This window comes from Balaenoptera musculus, chromosome 1 (assembly GCF_009873245.2).
Source record: "Balaenoptera musculus isolate JJ_BM4_2016_0621 chromosome 1, mBalMus1.pri.v3, whole genome shotgun sequence".
NCBI lineage: Eukaryota > Metazoa > Chordata > Mammalia > Artiodactyla > Balaenopteridae > Balaenoptera > Balaenoptera musculus.
The window spans coordinates 41,381,840-41,394,868 of NC_045785.1; positions in this window are offsets into that span (position 1 = coordinate 41,381,840).

The window sequence follows — 13,029 nt, forward strand, 5'->3', positions numbered from 1 at the left end:
CTCAGGCGACCTACACGCAGAGCCGGGAGCAAATCCAAAACTGAATGTCAGGAGCTGTGTGAACAAAGAAGAGAAAGGGAAATTTCTCCCAGCAGCCTCAGGAGCATCAGATTAAATCTCCACAATCAACTTCATGAACCCTGCATCTCTGGAATACCTGAATAGATAACGAATCATTCCAAAACTGAGGCGGTGGAATTTGGGAGCAACTGTAGACTTGCGATTTGCTTTCCGCATCTAATTTGTTTCTGGCTTTATGTCTATCTTAGTTTAGTATTTAAAGTTTATTATCATTGGTAGATTTGTTTATTGATTTGGTTGCTCTCTTCCTTTTCTTTTTTAATATGTAGATTTTTTTTCCTTCTTCCCTTTTTGTGAGGGTGTATGTATATGCTTCTTTGTGTGACTTTGTCTGTATAGCTCTGCTTTTACCATTTCTCCTAGGGTTCTGTCTGTCCGTTTTTTTTTCGTTGTTTTTTGGGGGGGCTTTTTTAGTATACTTTTTAGCACTTCTTATCATTGGTGGATTTGCTTTTTGGTTTGGTTGCTGTCTTCTTTCTTTCCTTCTTTCTTTTTTTTATTACTTTTTAATTTCTTTTTAATTTTTATTTCAATAACTTAATTTTATTTATTTATTTTTTCTGTCTTTCTTTTTTTATTCCTTTTCTTCTCAGCCGTGTGGCTGACAGGTCTTTGTGCTCTGGCCGGGTGTCAGGCCTGTGCCTCTGAGGTGGGAGAAACAAGTTCAGGACATTGGTCCACCAGAGACCTCCTGGCTCCATGCAATATCAAACGGCGAAAGCTCTGGTTGGTCCACCAGAAATCTCCAGCTCAATGCTAAGACCCAGGTCCACTAAACAGCAAGCAAGCTACAGTGCTGGACACCATATGTCAAACAACTAGCAAGAGAGGAACACAGCGTTGCCAATCAGCAGAGAGGCTGCCTAAAATCATAATAAGGTCACAGACACCCCAAAACACACCACTGGAGGCAGTCCTGCCCACCAAAAAGTCAAGATCCAGCCTCATCCACCAGAACACACACACCAATCCCCTTCACCAGGAAACCTGCACAACCCACAGAACCAACCTTAGCCACTGGGGGCAGACACCAAAATCAATGAGAACAACGAACTGGCAGCCGGCGAAAAGGAGAAGCCAAACACAGTAAATTAAGAAAATGAGAAGACACAGAAACACACAGCAGATGAAGAAGCAAGGAAAAAACCGACCAAACCAAACAAATGAAGAGGAAATAGGCAGTCTACCTGAAAAAGAATTCAGAGTAATGATAGTAAAGATGATCCAAAATCTTGGAAATAGAATGGAGAAAATAAAAGAAATGTTTAACAAGGACCTAGAAGAACTAAAGAGCAAACAGACAATGATGAAAAAGACAATAAATGAAATTAAAAATTCTCTAGAAGGAATCAATAGCAAAATAACTGAGGCAGAAAAACGGATAAGTGATCTCTAAGATAAAATAGTGGAAATAATTACTGCAGAGTAGAATAAAGAAAGAAGAATGAAAAGAATACAGGAGAGTTTCAGAGACCTCTGGGACAACATTAAATGAACCAATTTTTGAATTACAGGGGTCGCAGCAGAAGAAGAGAAAAACAAAGGGACTGAGAAAATATTTGAAGACACTATAGTTGAAAACTTCCCTAATATGGGAAAGGAAATAGCCACCCAAGTCCAGGAAGCACAGACAGTCCCATACACGATAAATCCAAGGAGAAACACGCCAAGACCCTTATAATCAAACTCTCAAAAATTAACTACAAAGAAAAAATATTAAAAGCAGTAAGGGAAAAACAACAAATAACATACAAGGGAATATACATAAGGTTAACAGCTGATATTTCAGCAGAAACTCTGCAAGCCACAAAGGAGTGGCAGGAAATATTTAAAGTGATGAAAGGGAAAAACCTACAACCAAGATTACTCTACCCAGCAAGGATCTCATTCACATTTGACGGAGAAATTAAAACCTTTATGGACAAGCAAAAGCTAACAGAATTCAGCACCATGAAACCAGCTTTACAACAAATGCTAAAGGAACTTCTCTAGGCAGCAAACTCAAGATAAGGAAAAGTCATACAATAACAAACCCAAAACAATTAAGAAAATGGTAAAGGAAACATACATATCGATAACTACCTTAAATGTAAATGGATTAAATGCTCCAACCAAAACACATAGACTGGCTGAATGGATACAAAAACAAGACCCATATATATGCTGTCTACAAGAGACCCAATTTAGACCTAGGGACACATACAGCCTGAAAGTGAAGGGATGAAAAAAGATATTCCATGCAAATGGAAATCAAAGGAAAGCTGGAGTAGCAATTCTCATATCAGACAAAATAGACTTTAAAATAAAGACTATTACAAGACACAAAGAAGGACACTACATAATGATCAAGGAATCAATCCAAGAAGAAGATATAACAAATGTAAATATTTATGCACCCAACATAGGAGCACCTCAATACTTAAGGCAAATGCTAATATCCATAAAAGGGGAAATCGACAGTAACACAATCATAGTAGGAGACGTTATCACCCCAATTTCACCAATGAACATATCATGCAAAATGAAAATAAATAAGGAAACACAAGCTTTAAATGATACATTAAACAAGATGTACTTAATTGATATTTATAGGACATTCCATGCGAAAACAACAAAATACATTTTCTTCTCAAGTGATCATGGAATATTCTCCAGGATAGATCATATCATAGGTCACAAATCAAGCCTTGGTAAATTTAGGAAAATTGAAATCATATCAAGTATCTTTTCTGACCACAACACTATAAGACTACATATCAATTACAGGAAAAAAATCTGTAAAAAGTACAAACACATGGAGGCTAAACAATACACTACTAAATAACCAAGAGATCATGGAAGAAATCAGAGGAAATCAAAAAATACCTAAAAACAAATGACAATGAAAACACAATGACCCAAAACATATGGGATGCAGCAAAAGCAGTTCTAAGAGGGAAGTTTATAACAATACAATCCTACCTCAAGAAACAAAAAACATCTCAAATAAACAACCTAACCTTACACATAAAACAATCAGAGAAAGAAGAACAAAAGAAACCCAAAGCTAGCAGAAGGAAAGAAATCATAAAAGTCAGATCAGAAATAAATGAAACAGAAATGAAGGAAACAGTAGCAAAGGTCAATAAAACTAAAAGCTGATTCTTTGAGAAGATAAAAAAAATTGATAAACCATTAGCCAGACTCATCAAGAAAAAAAGGGGGAAGACGCAAATCAATAGAATTAGAAATGAAAAAGGAGAAGTAACAACTGACACTGCAGAAATACAAAGGATCATGAGAAATACAAAGGATCATTACTACAAGCAACTCTATGCCAATAAAATGGACAACCTGGAAGAAATGGACAAATTCTTAGAAAAGCACAACCTCCCGAAACTGCACCAGGAAGAAATAGAAAATACAAGCAGACCAATCACAAGCACTGAAATTGAGACTGTGATTTAAAATCTTCCAACAAACAAAAGCCCAGGACCAGAAGGCTTCACAGGCGAATTCTTTCAAACATTTAGAGAAGAGCTAACACTTATCCTTCTCAAACTCTTCCAAGACATAGCAGAGGGAGGAACACTCCCAAACTCATTCTACGAGGCCACCATCACCCAGATACCAAAACCAGACAAAGATGTCACAAAGAAAGAAAACTACAGACCAATATCACTGATGAACATAGATGCAAAATCCTCCACAAAATACTAGCAAACGGAATGCAACAGTACATTAAAAGGATCATACACCATGATCAAGTGGTGTCTATGCCAGGAATGCAAGGATTCTTGAATATAAGCAAATCAATCAATGTGATACACTATATTAACAAATTAAATGAGAAAAACCATATGATCATCTCAATAGATGCAGAAAAAGCTTTTGACAAAATTCAACACCAATTTATGATAAAAACCCTCCAGAAAGTAGACACTGAGGAAACTTACCTCGACATAATAAAGGCCATATATGACAAACCCACAGCCAACATCATACTCAATGGTGAAAAACTGAAACCATTTTCACTAAGATCAGGAACAAGACAAGGTTGTCCACTCTCACCACTCTTATTCAACATAGTTTTGGAAGTTTAGCCACAGGAATCAGAGAAGAAAAAGAAATAAAAGGAATCCAAATTGGAAAAGAGGAAGTAAAGCTGTCACTGTTTGCAAATGACATGATACTATACATAGAGAATCCTTAAGATGCTACCAAAAAACTACAAGAGCTAATCAATGAATTTGGTAAAGTAGCAGATTACAAAATTAATGCACAGAAATCTCTTCATTCCTATGCATTAATGATGAAGAATCTGAAAGAGAAATTAAGGAAACACTCCCATTTACCATTGCAAAAAAAACAATAAAACACCCTGGAATAAACCTGCTTAAGGAGAAAAGAGATCTGTATGCAGAAAACTATAAGACACTGATGAAAGACATTAAAAATGATACAAACAGATGGAGAGATACACCATATTCTTGGATTGGAAGAATCAACATTGTGAAAATGACTCTACTACCCAAAGCAATCTACAGATTCAGTGCAATCCCTATCAAACTACCACTGGCATTTTTCACAAAACTAGAACAAAAAAATTCACAATTTGTATGGAAACACAAAAGACCCTGAATAGCCAAAGCAATCTTGAGAAAGAAAAACGGAGCTGGTAGAATCAGGCTCCCGGACATCAGACTACACTACAAAGCTACAGTATTCAAGACAGTATGGTACTGGCACAAAAACAGGAATATAGATCAATGGAACAGGATAGAAAGCCCAAAGATAAACCCATGCACATATGATCACCTTATTTTTGTTAAAGGAGGCAAGAATATAAAATGGAGAAAAGACAACCTCTTCAATAAGTGGTGCTGGGAAAACTGGACAGCTACATGTAAAAGAATGAAATTAGAACTCTCCCTAACACTGTATACAAAAGTAAACTCAAAATGGATTAAAGACCTAAATGTAAGGCCAGACACTATAAAACTCTTAGAGGAAAACATAGGCAGAACACTCTATGACATAAATCACAGCAAGATCCTTTTTGACCCACCTCCTAGAGAAATGGAAATAAAAGCAAGACTGGGACCTAATGAAACTTAAAAGCTTTTGCATAGCAAAGGAAACCATAAACAAGACGAAAAGACAACCCTCAAAATGGGAGAAATTATTTGCAAATGAAGCAACTGACAAAGGATTAATCTCCAAGATTTACAAGCAGCTCATGCAGCTCAATAACAAAAAAACAAACAACCCAATCCAAAAATGGGCAGAAGACCTAAAGAGACATTTCTCCAAAGAAGATATACAGATTGCCAAAAAACACATGAAAGAATGCTCAATATCATTAATCATTAGAGAAATGCAAATCAAAACTACAATGAGATATCATCTCACACCAGTCAGAATGGCCATCATCAAAAAATCTAGAAACAATAAATGCTGGAGAGGGTGTGGAGAAAAGGGAACACTCTTGCACTGTTGGTGGGAATGTAAATTGATACAGCCACTGTGCGAGAACAGTATGGAGGTTCCTTTAAAAACTAAAAATAGAACTACCTTACGACCCAGCAATCCCACTACTGGGCATATACCCTGAGAAAACCATAAATCAAAAAGAGTCATGTACCAAAATGTTCATTGCAGCTCTATTTACAATAGCCAGGACATGGAAGCAACCTAAGTGTCCATCATTGGATGAATGCATAAAGAAGATGTGGCACATATATACAATGGAATATTACTCAGCCATAAAAGTAAACTAAATTGAGTTATTTGTAGTGAGGTGGATGGAGTTAGAGTTTGTCATACAGAGTGAAGTAAGTCAGAAAGAGAAAAACAAATACCGTATGCTAACACATATATATGGAATCTAAAGGGGAAAAAAAAAAAAAAGCTCATGAAGAACCTAGTGGTAAGACGGGAATAAAGACACAGACCTACTAGAGAATGGACTTCAGGATATGGGAAGGGGGAAGGGTAAGCTGTGACAAAGTGAGAGAGTGGCATGGACATATATACACTACCAAACGTAAAATAGATAGCTAGTGGGAAGCAGCCACATAGCACAGGGAGATCAGCTCGGTGCTTTGTGACCACCTAGAGGGGTGGGATAGGGAGGGTGGGAGGGAGGGAGATGCAAAAGGGAAGAGATATGGGAACATATGTATATGTATAACTGATTCACTTTGTTATAAAGCAGAAACTAACACACCATTGTAAAGCAATTATACTCCAATAAAGATGTTAAAAAAAAAAAAACTACAATGAGGTAACACCACACGCCAGTCAGAATGGCCATCATCAAAAAATCTATGAACAATAAATGCTGGAGAGGGTGTGGAGAAAAGGGAACCCTCTTGCACTGTTGGTGGGGATGTAAATTGACACAGCCACTATGGAGAACAGTATGGAGGTTCCTTAACAAACTAAAAATAAAACTACCATATGACCCAGCAATCCCACTACTGGGCACATACCCTGAGAAAATCATAATTCAAAAAGAGTCATGTACCACAATGTTCATTGCAGCACTATTTACAATAGCCAGGACATGGAAGCAACTTAAGTGTCCATCGACAGATGAATGGACAAAGAAGATGTGGCACATATATACAATGGAATATTAGCCATAAAAAGAAACGAAATTGAGTTATTTGTAGTGAGTTGGATGGACCTAGAGTCTGTCATACAGAGTGAAGTAAGTCAGAAAGAGAAAAACAAATACCATATGCTAACACATATATGTGGAATCTAAAAAAAAAATGGTTCTGAAGAGCCTAGGGGCAGGACAGGAATAAAGCCGCAGACGTAGAGAATGGATTTGAGGACACGGGCAGGGGGAAAGGTAAGCTGGGACGAAGTGAGAGAGTGGCATGGACTTATATATACTACCAAATGTAAAATAGATAGCTAGTGGGAAGCAGCTGCAGAGCACAGGGAGATCAGCTTGGTTCTTTGTGACCACCTAGAGGAGTGGGATAGGGAGGGTGGGAGGGAGACGCAAGGGGGAGGCAATATGGGGATATATGTATACGTATAGCTGATTCACTTTGTTATAAAGCAGAAACTAACACACTATTGTAAAGCAATTATACCTCAATAAAGATGTTAAAAATAAAAAGTTCTGGAGAACCTAGGGGCAGGACAGGAATAAAGATGTAGATGTGGAGAATGGACTTGAAGACACAAGGAGGGGGAAGGGTAAGCTTAGACGAAGTGAGAGAGTGGCATTGACATTTATACACTACCAAATGTCAAATAGATAGCTAGTGGGAAGCAGGTACATAGCACAAGGTGATCAGCCTGATGCTTTCTGACCTCCTAGAGGGGTGGGATAGGGAGGTTGGAGGGAAACGCAAGAGCGAGGAGATATGGGGTTATATGTATATGTATAGCTGATTCACTTTTTTATAAAGCAGAAAGTAACACACCATTGTAAAGCAATTATACTCCAATAAAGATGTTTAAAAAAAAAAAAAAATATATATATATATATATATATATATATATATGTAAAAATTAGCCAAGTAAAGAAGTTACAGGAAGACACTGTATGGAGGAACAAGGTGAGAGTCTGGAGAGGGAGACAGGAAATAGAAGGAAGGCCTGTGTGGCATAAGAAGGTTAGATTGTATCCTGAACACAGTAAAACCCTGCCCCTGAAGGATATGAAGTAGGACAGGGTACAACCTAGCCTTGAGGCTCAGAGCTTAGGGCATTTTCACAGAGAGAAAAGGCGAAAGCTGCCTCTGTGGTGAAGATTTGAGCACAGTAGGTCACGTGATGGTAACTGAATGAGGTAGGCGGAGGGCTCAAGGAGCAAGAAGTCTGGGATGCAGACTTGGAGACCATTCTCCTTCCACACAGACTGCACTGTTTTAGGAAGGCATGATGATAGATCAGCCTTTGGGGAATTTACATATGTAATCTTGTGAAGCTCTACAACTGTATTCTGGTTCCCAAATTAGACTTGTACTTCAAAATGAAATTTTAATTTACGTGCTAAAAACAGAACCCTTAAAAACAACATCTGGCTGGTGTTCCTAATCTATTTCTGCCAGATTCAATATTCAAAGAGTTCCAGCACAGGGTTTCTGCTGTTTCTCATTATCTCTCTCAGCATTCATTGGGTGTCCACTCTGTGCCAGGCACTGTGCTAGGTGTTGGAGATCTAGAGATTAATAAGACTTAGGATACCATTCAAGGAGTGTGAGAAGGGGAAGTAGAAAAATAAACAAAAAAGCACTTTACGTTCTCTGATAGACATATGCAACGTTGTAGAATAGAGACTTAAAGAAAGAGGTAATAAGTCCCCTGTGTTGGGGAAGAATCCAGAAAGTTTTTCTAGAGAAAAGGTAACAAGAGATACTTGAACTGAGTCTTAAGTAGGTGTCTACCAGGCATCCAAGTTATGAAGCTGCAATTCTGGAAAGGATAAGTTGCTCTGAAATAAAGTGCCCAGAGATTTTAAAAGAACAGCCTGGAGAGTTACATAGAAATCAGCCTAGGGAGAACCTTACATGTTTATTAAAAAATGAGTACTTTATCCCATAAACAATTGAAAGTATTAATGGATTTTAAGCAGTGAAATTACAAGATGTGCTGTGCAATAGAAAGACCCCTCTGGCAGTAGTATGGAAAATGGATTAGGAAGGGATGAGATTGTACAGAAAGTGCAGTTAGGAGGCTGAAGCAATATCCTACATGAGAAATGATGAGGGTCTGAACTAAGGTAAAAACAGTGGAGATGGAGAGTTAGATGAAAATGAGAAATATCCCCAGGCTTGCTGAGTAATTAGATGATGTATTCCTATAATTCTTGTATCCCATTCTTTCTCTTGTAAATGGATCAGTGATAAGTGAATATAAGAGAAAAGATGATGAAAATCAAGAAACATCTACTTTCAAATTTGGCAATATTATGTTCTCACATTTCCCAGAAATAATTGATTACTCAAAGAGGTTCAAAGATTTTACTCAAGACTTAGAGAAAATTGGAGCCAGATCAAGATGGCAGAAGAGAAGGATGTGGAGCTCACCTCTTCCCACAAATACATGAAAAATACATCTACACGTGGAACAATTTTCACAGAATAGCTGCTGAAGGCTGGCAGAGATCTCATAAAACCAAAATGGCAAGAATGATCACCACATAACCAGTAGGATAAAATGAATAAAAAGAAATCAGGATGGGGCCTGCATCCTTGGAAGGGAGCTGTGAAAGAGGAAAAGTTCCCTCATCCTGGGAAACCTCTTCACCAGTGGGGAGATCAGATGGGACAGAAAGGGAGCTTCAGAGGCTCAGAGGAGAGCAGAGTAGCCAGCTTGCAGCAGTCAGAACAGAGAGAGACCAGCACAGAGGGTCCTAGCCACTTTCCTACACTCCCCAGCCCAAGACACAGGTCTACTGGTGTGTGCAGGAGACTGGGGGCTGAAACTTGGGCTTCAGAGGACAGACCCAGAGAAAGGACTGGGGTTGGCTGCAGAGAGACAACTTGAAGGGCCTGGAGTGTGGTCCAAGACACAATCAGGGGTGTGCACAGGAAGGAGCCCAGGTCCACCACTGAAACCCCATTATTAACATGTGCACTTGAAGGGAGGGGTTGGGGGCCCCCACCACAGTAGCCTCACTCACAGAATGCTCACAAAGGGCACAACTCTGCCTCTACGAGCTCTGGGAGCACACAAGGGCTGGTGGGTTGCCCACATGCAGAGGCAAAGCTGAAATCTGAGCCAGTCCCCAGGGACTGCACAACTTTGGAAGCAGGGCTGAAACCTGAGTGTCCCAGCAGCTGTGTGATCCATGAATATACGTGTTGCAGGCAGCTTTGTAAACTCAGTGCCAAAAGGACATCCGAGTGGATTATAGGTGCTCCCTTTGCTGGGGTAGGTCCAGCAATAGTGGCTGTGGGCTTTGCCATGCGAGAACACAGATGCGGGGTCAGGGTCTGGGCTGACTCAGTAGCTCCCATGGTGGGTCCAGGTGCATGACTAAGGATATCCCAATGCCTGAGCTCAGCAGTTCTGTGCCAACAGATGTGCACTAGGGACTTTGTGAGCACAGTGCCTTAGGGAAACCTGGTCCGACTGCCTGAATTATCACAGCTGAGGAGGGGTCAAGGGCAGTGTCAAAATCAGTGTACTCGGGCTTCCCTGGTGGCGCAGTGGTTGAGAGTCTGCCTGCTAATGCGGGGGACGTGGGTTCGAGCCCTGGTCTGGGAAGATCCCACATGCCACGGAGCGGCTGGGCCCGTGAGCCACAACTGCTGAGCCTGCGCGTCTGGAGCCTGTGCTCCGCAACAAGAGAGGCTGCGACAGTGGGGGGCCCGCACACCGCAATGAAGAGTGGCCCCCGCTTGCCGCAACTGGAGAAAGCCCTCGCACGAACCGAGGACCCAACACAGCCAAAAATAAATAAATAAATAAATAAAAGTAGCTATAGAATGGAGGTGCCAAATAGTTAGTTAAAATGTTTAAAAAAAAAAATCAGTGTACTCTGTGAGCCTGCATGACAGGTGACAGGTGACACCAAAGAGTGCACTTCCCAGTGGACAGCTCCTGCAGAGGAATACTCAGTGGCTCCTCTCCCAGCAGGAGCACTCAAGCCCCACCTACCTCATGCTACAGTTCAGAAATGGATCTGAAGGTGTCTACTCCAAAACTTAGGAGCAGACCCTGCCCCCAACAGGGCTATGACAACCACAGAGCAAAGAGGAGGTCCCGCTCAATATCCAGTGCAGGCTCTGGTCACCACACCAGTCACACCACCTATCAAGGGGATAACAGCCAGAAAACACTGAGGAAAGACATGGCAGGCATCCATACTAAAAACATCCCTCACACCAAAAATATTAGACTCATACAGGCTACACAGGGATGCTCCCACATAAAACACTCCCCCAAGACCACAGTAAATAAGTTTCTCCTAAACTCATACAGTCAGAGAAATATAAGTAAAATGAAGAAGCAGAGGAACGACTCCAATTTAAAAGACCAAGAGAATTCCCTTGAAGGAACAAATAATGAAACAGACCTCTTCAGTCTAACAGACACCAATTTCAAAGAGGAGGTAATGAAAATACTGAAGGAATTAAGAAAGGCTATTGACAGAAATATAGATTACTGTAGAAAGGAACTAGAAACCATAAGGAGGAGCCAATAAAAGTTAGAAAATTCATTTGCTGAGACAAAAGCTGAGTTAAAGGCAATGAATAGCAGAATGAATAAGACAGAATAATGGAAATTACCCAATCAAAACAGCAGACAGAGAGATGAATAAAAAATAAATAAATGAAAGCAATATATGAGACTTACGGGGTAATATAAAGTGTCCCAATCCATGCTTAATAGGGATCCCAGAAGGAAAAGAAAGAGAAGAGGGGATCAAAAAAGTATTTGAAGAAATTACGGCTGAAAAATTCCCAAACCTAAAGAAGGAAACTGGTGTTCAGATACAGGAAGCACTGGGGGTCCCAAAGAATATGAACCCAAACAGACCTATACCAAGACATATAATTAAAATGGCAAAAGTTAAAGATAAATAGAGGATTCTAAAGGCATCAAGGGAAAAACAAAGAGTTACTTACAAGGCTATCAGCTGATTTCTCTACAGAAATGTTGCCGGCCAGAAGGGAGGGGCAAGATATATTCAAACTCCTGAAAGGGAAAAACCTGCAACCTAGGATACTCTACCTAGCAAGATAATCATTTACAATAGAAGGACAGATGAAGAATTTCTCAGACGAGCCAAAACTAAAAGAATTCAGCAATACTAAACTATTCTAAAAGAAGTATTGAAAGGTCTTCTCTAAATAGTAAAGAAGCAAGAATCTATAGGAAAGAGAAAATCACAATTGGAAAGTAAATCACTTAAATAAGCCAGTACATAGATTTTTTTTAAATAAAAGAAAAAATTATTAAAGCAATGAAAACTACAATGAACAGCAAAAGAATAAGCATGAAGATGTAAAAGAGGACATCAAAAATAATGAAATGTCAGGGAGTAGAATAAGAAAATGTAGATTTTTTTGGAATGTGCTTAAGATTATATGACTACCAGTCTAAAGCAAGTAGATATAGTAGTGGGTTAACATACTTGAAAAACAGGGTAACCACAAATCAAAAACATACAATAGATTCACAAAAACCAAAAAGAAGAGAACACAGGCAAAATACAAAAGAAAACCATCAAACCACAAAAGGAAAAAGAAAAAGAAAGGAACAAAGAAGAAATACAAAATCAACTGGAAAGCAAGGTTTTAAATGGCAATAAATACATACCTATCAATAATTACCTTAAATGTCAGTGGACTAAATGCTCCAATCAAAGACATAGAGTGGCAGATTAGATTACAAAAAACAAGAGCATACAATATGCTGCCTACAAGAGACTCACTTTAGTGCAAAGGACACACATAGATTGAAAGTAAGGAGATGGAAAAAGATGTTTCATGCAAATGGAAATGACAGGAAAGCAGGGGTAGCAATACTCATATCAGGCAAAATAGACTTTAAAACAAAGGCCAAAAAGAAAGACAAAGGAGGACACAAAAGAACCTACCTACAAAAGAGAAAGACTCACAGTCATAGAGAACAGACTTGTGGTAACTAAGGGGGAGGGGGGATGGGGGAGGGATAGATTGGGAGTTTGTGGTTAGCAGATGCAGACTACTATATATAGAATGGATAAACAACAAGGTCCTACTGTATAGCACAGGGAATGATATTCAATATCCTGTGATAAACCATAATGGAAAATAATTTTTTAAATGTATACATATGTATATAACTGAATCACTTTGCTGTATAGCAGAAATTAATACAACATTGTAAACCAACTATATGTCAATTTTTTAAAAAGGACACTATGTAATGATAAAAGGATCAATACAAAAGAGTATATTACACTCGTTAACATATATGGACCAAATATAAGAGGACCTAAATAAATAA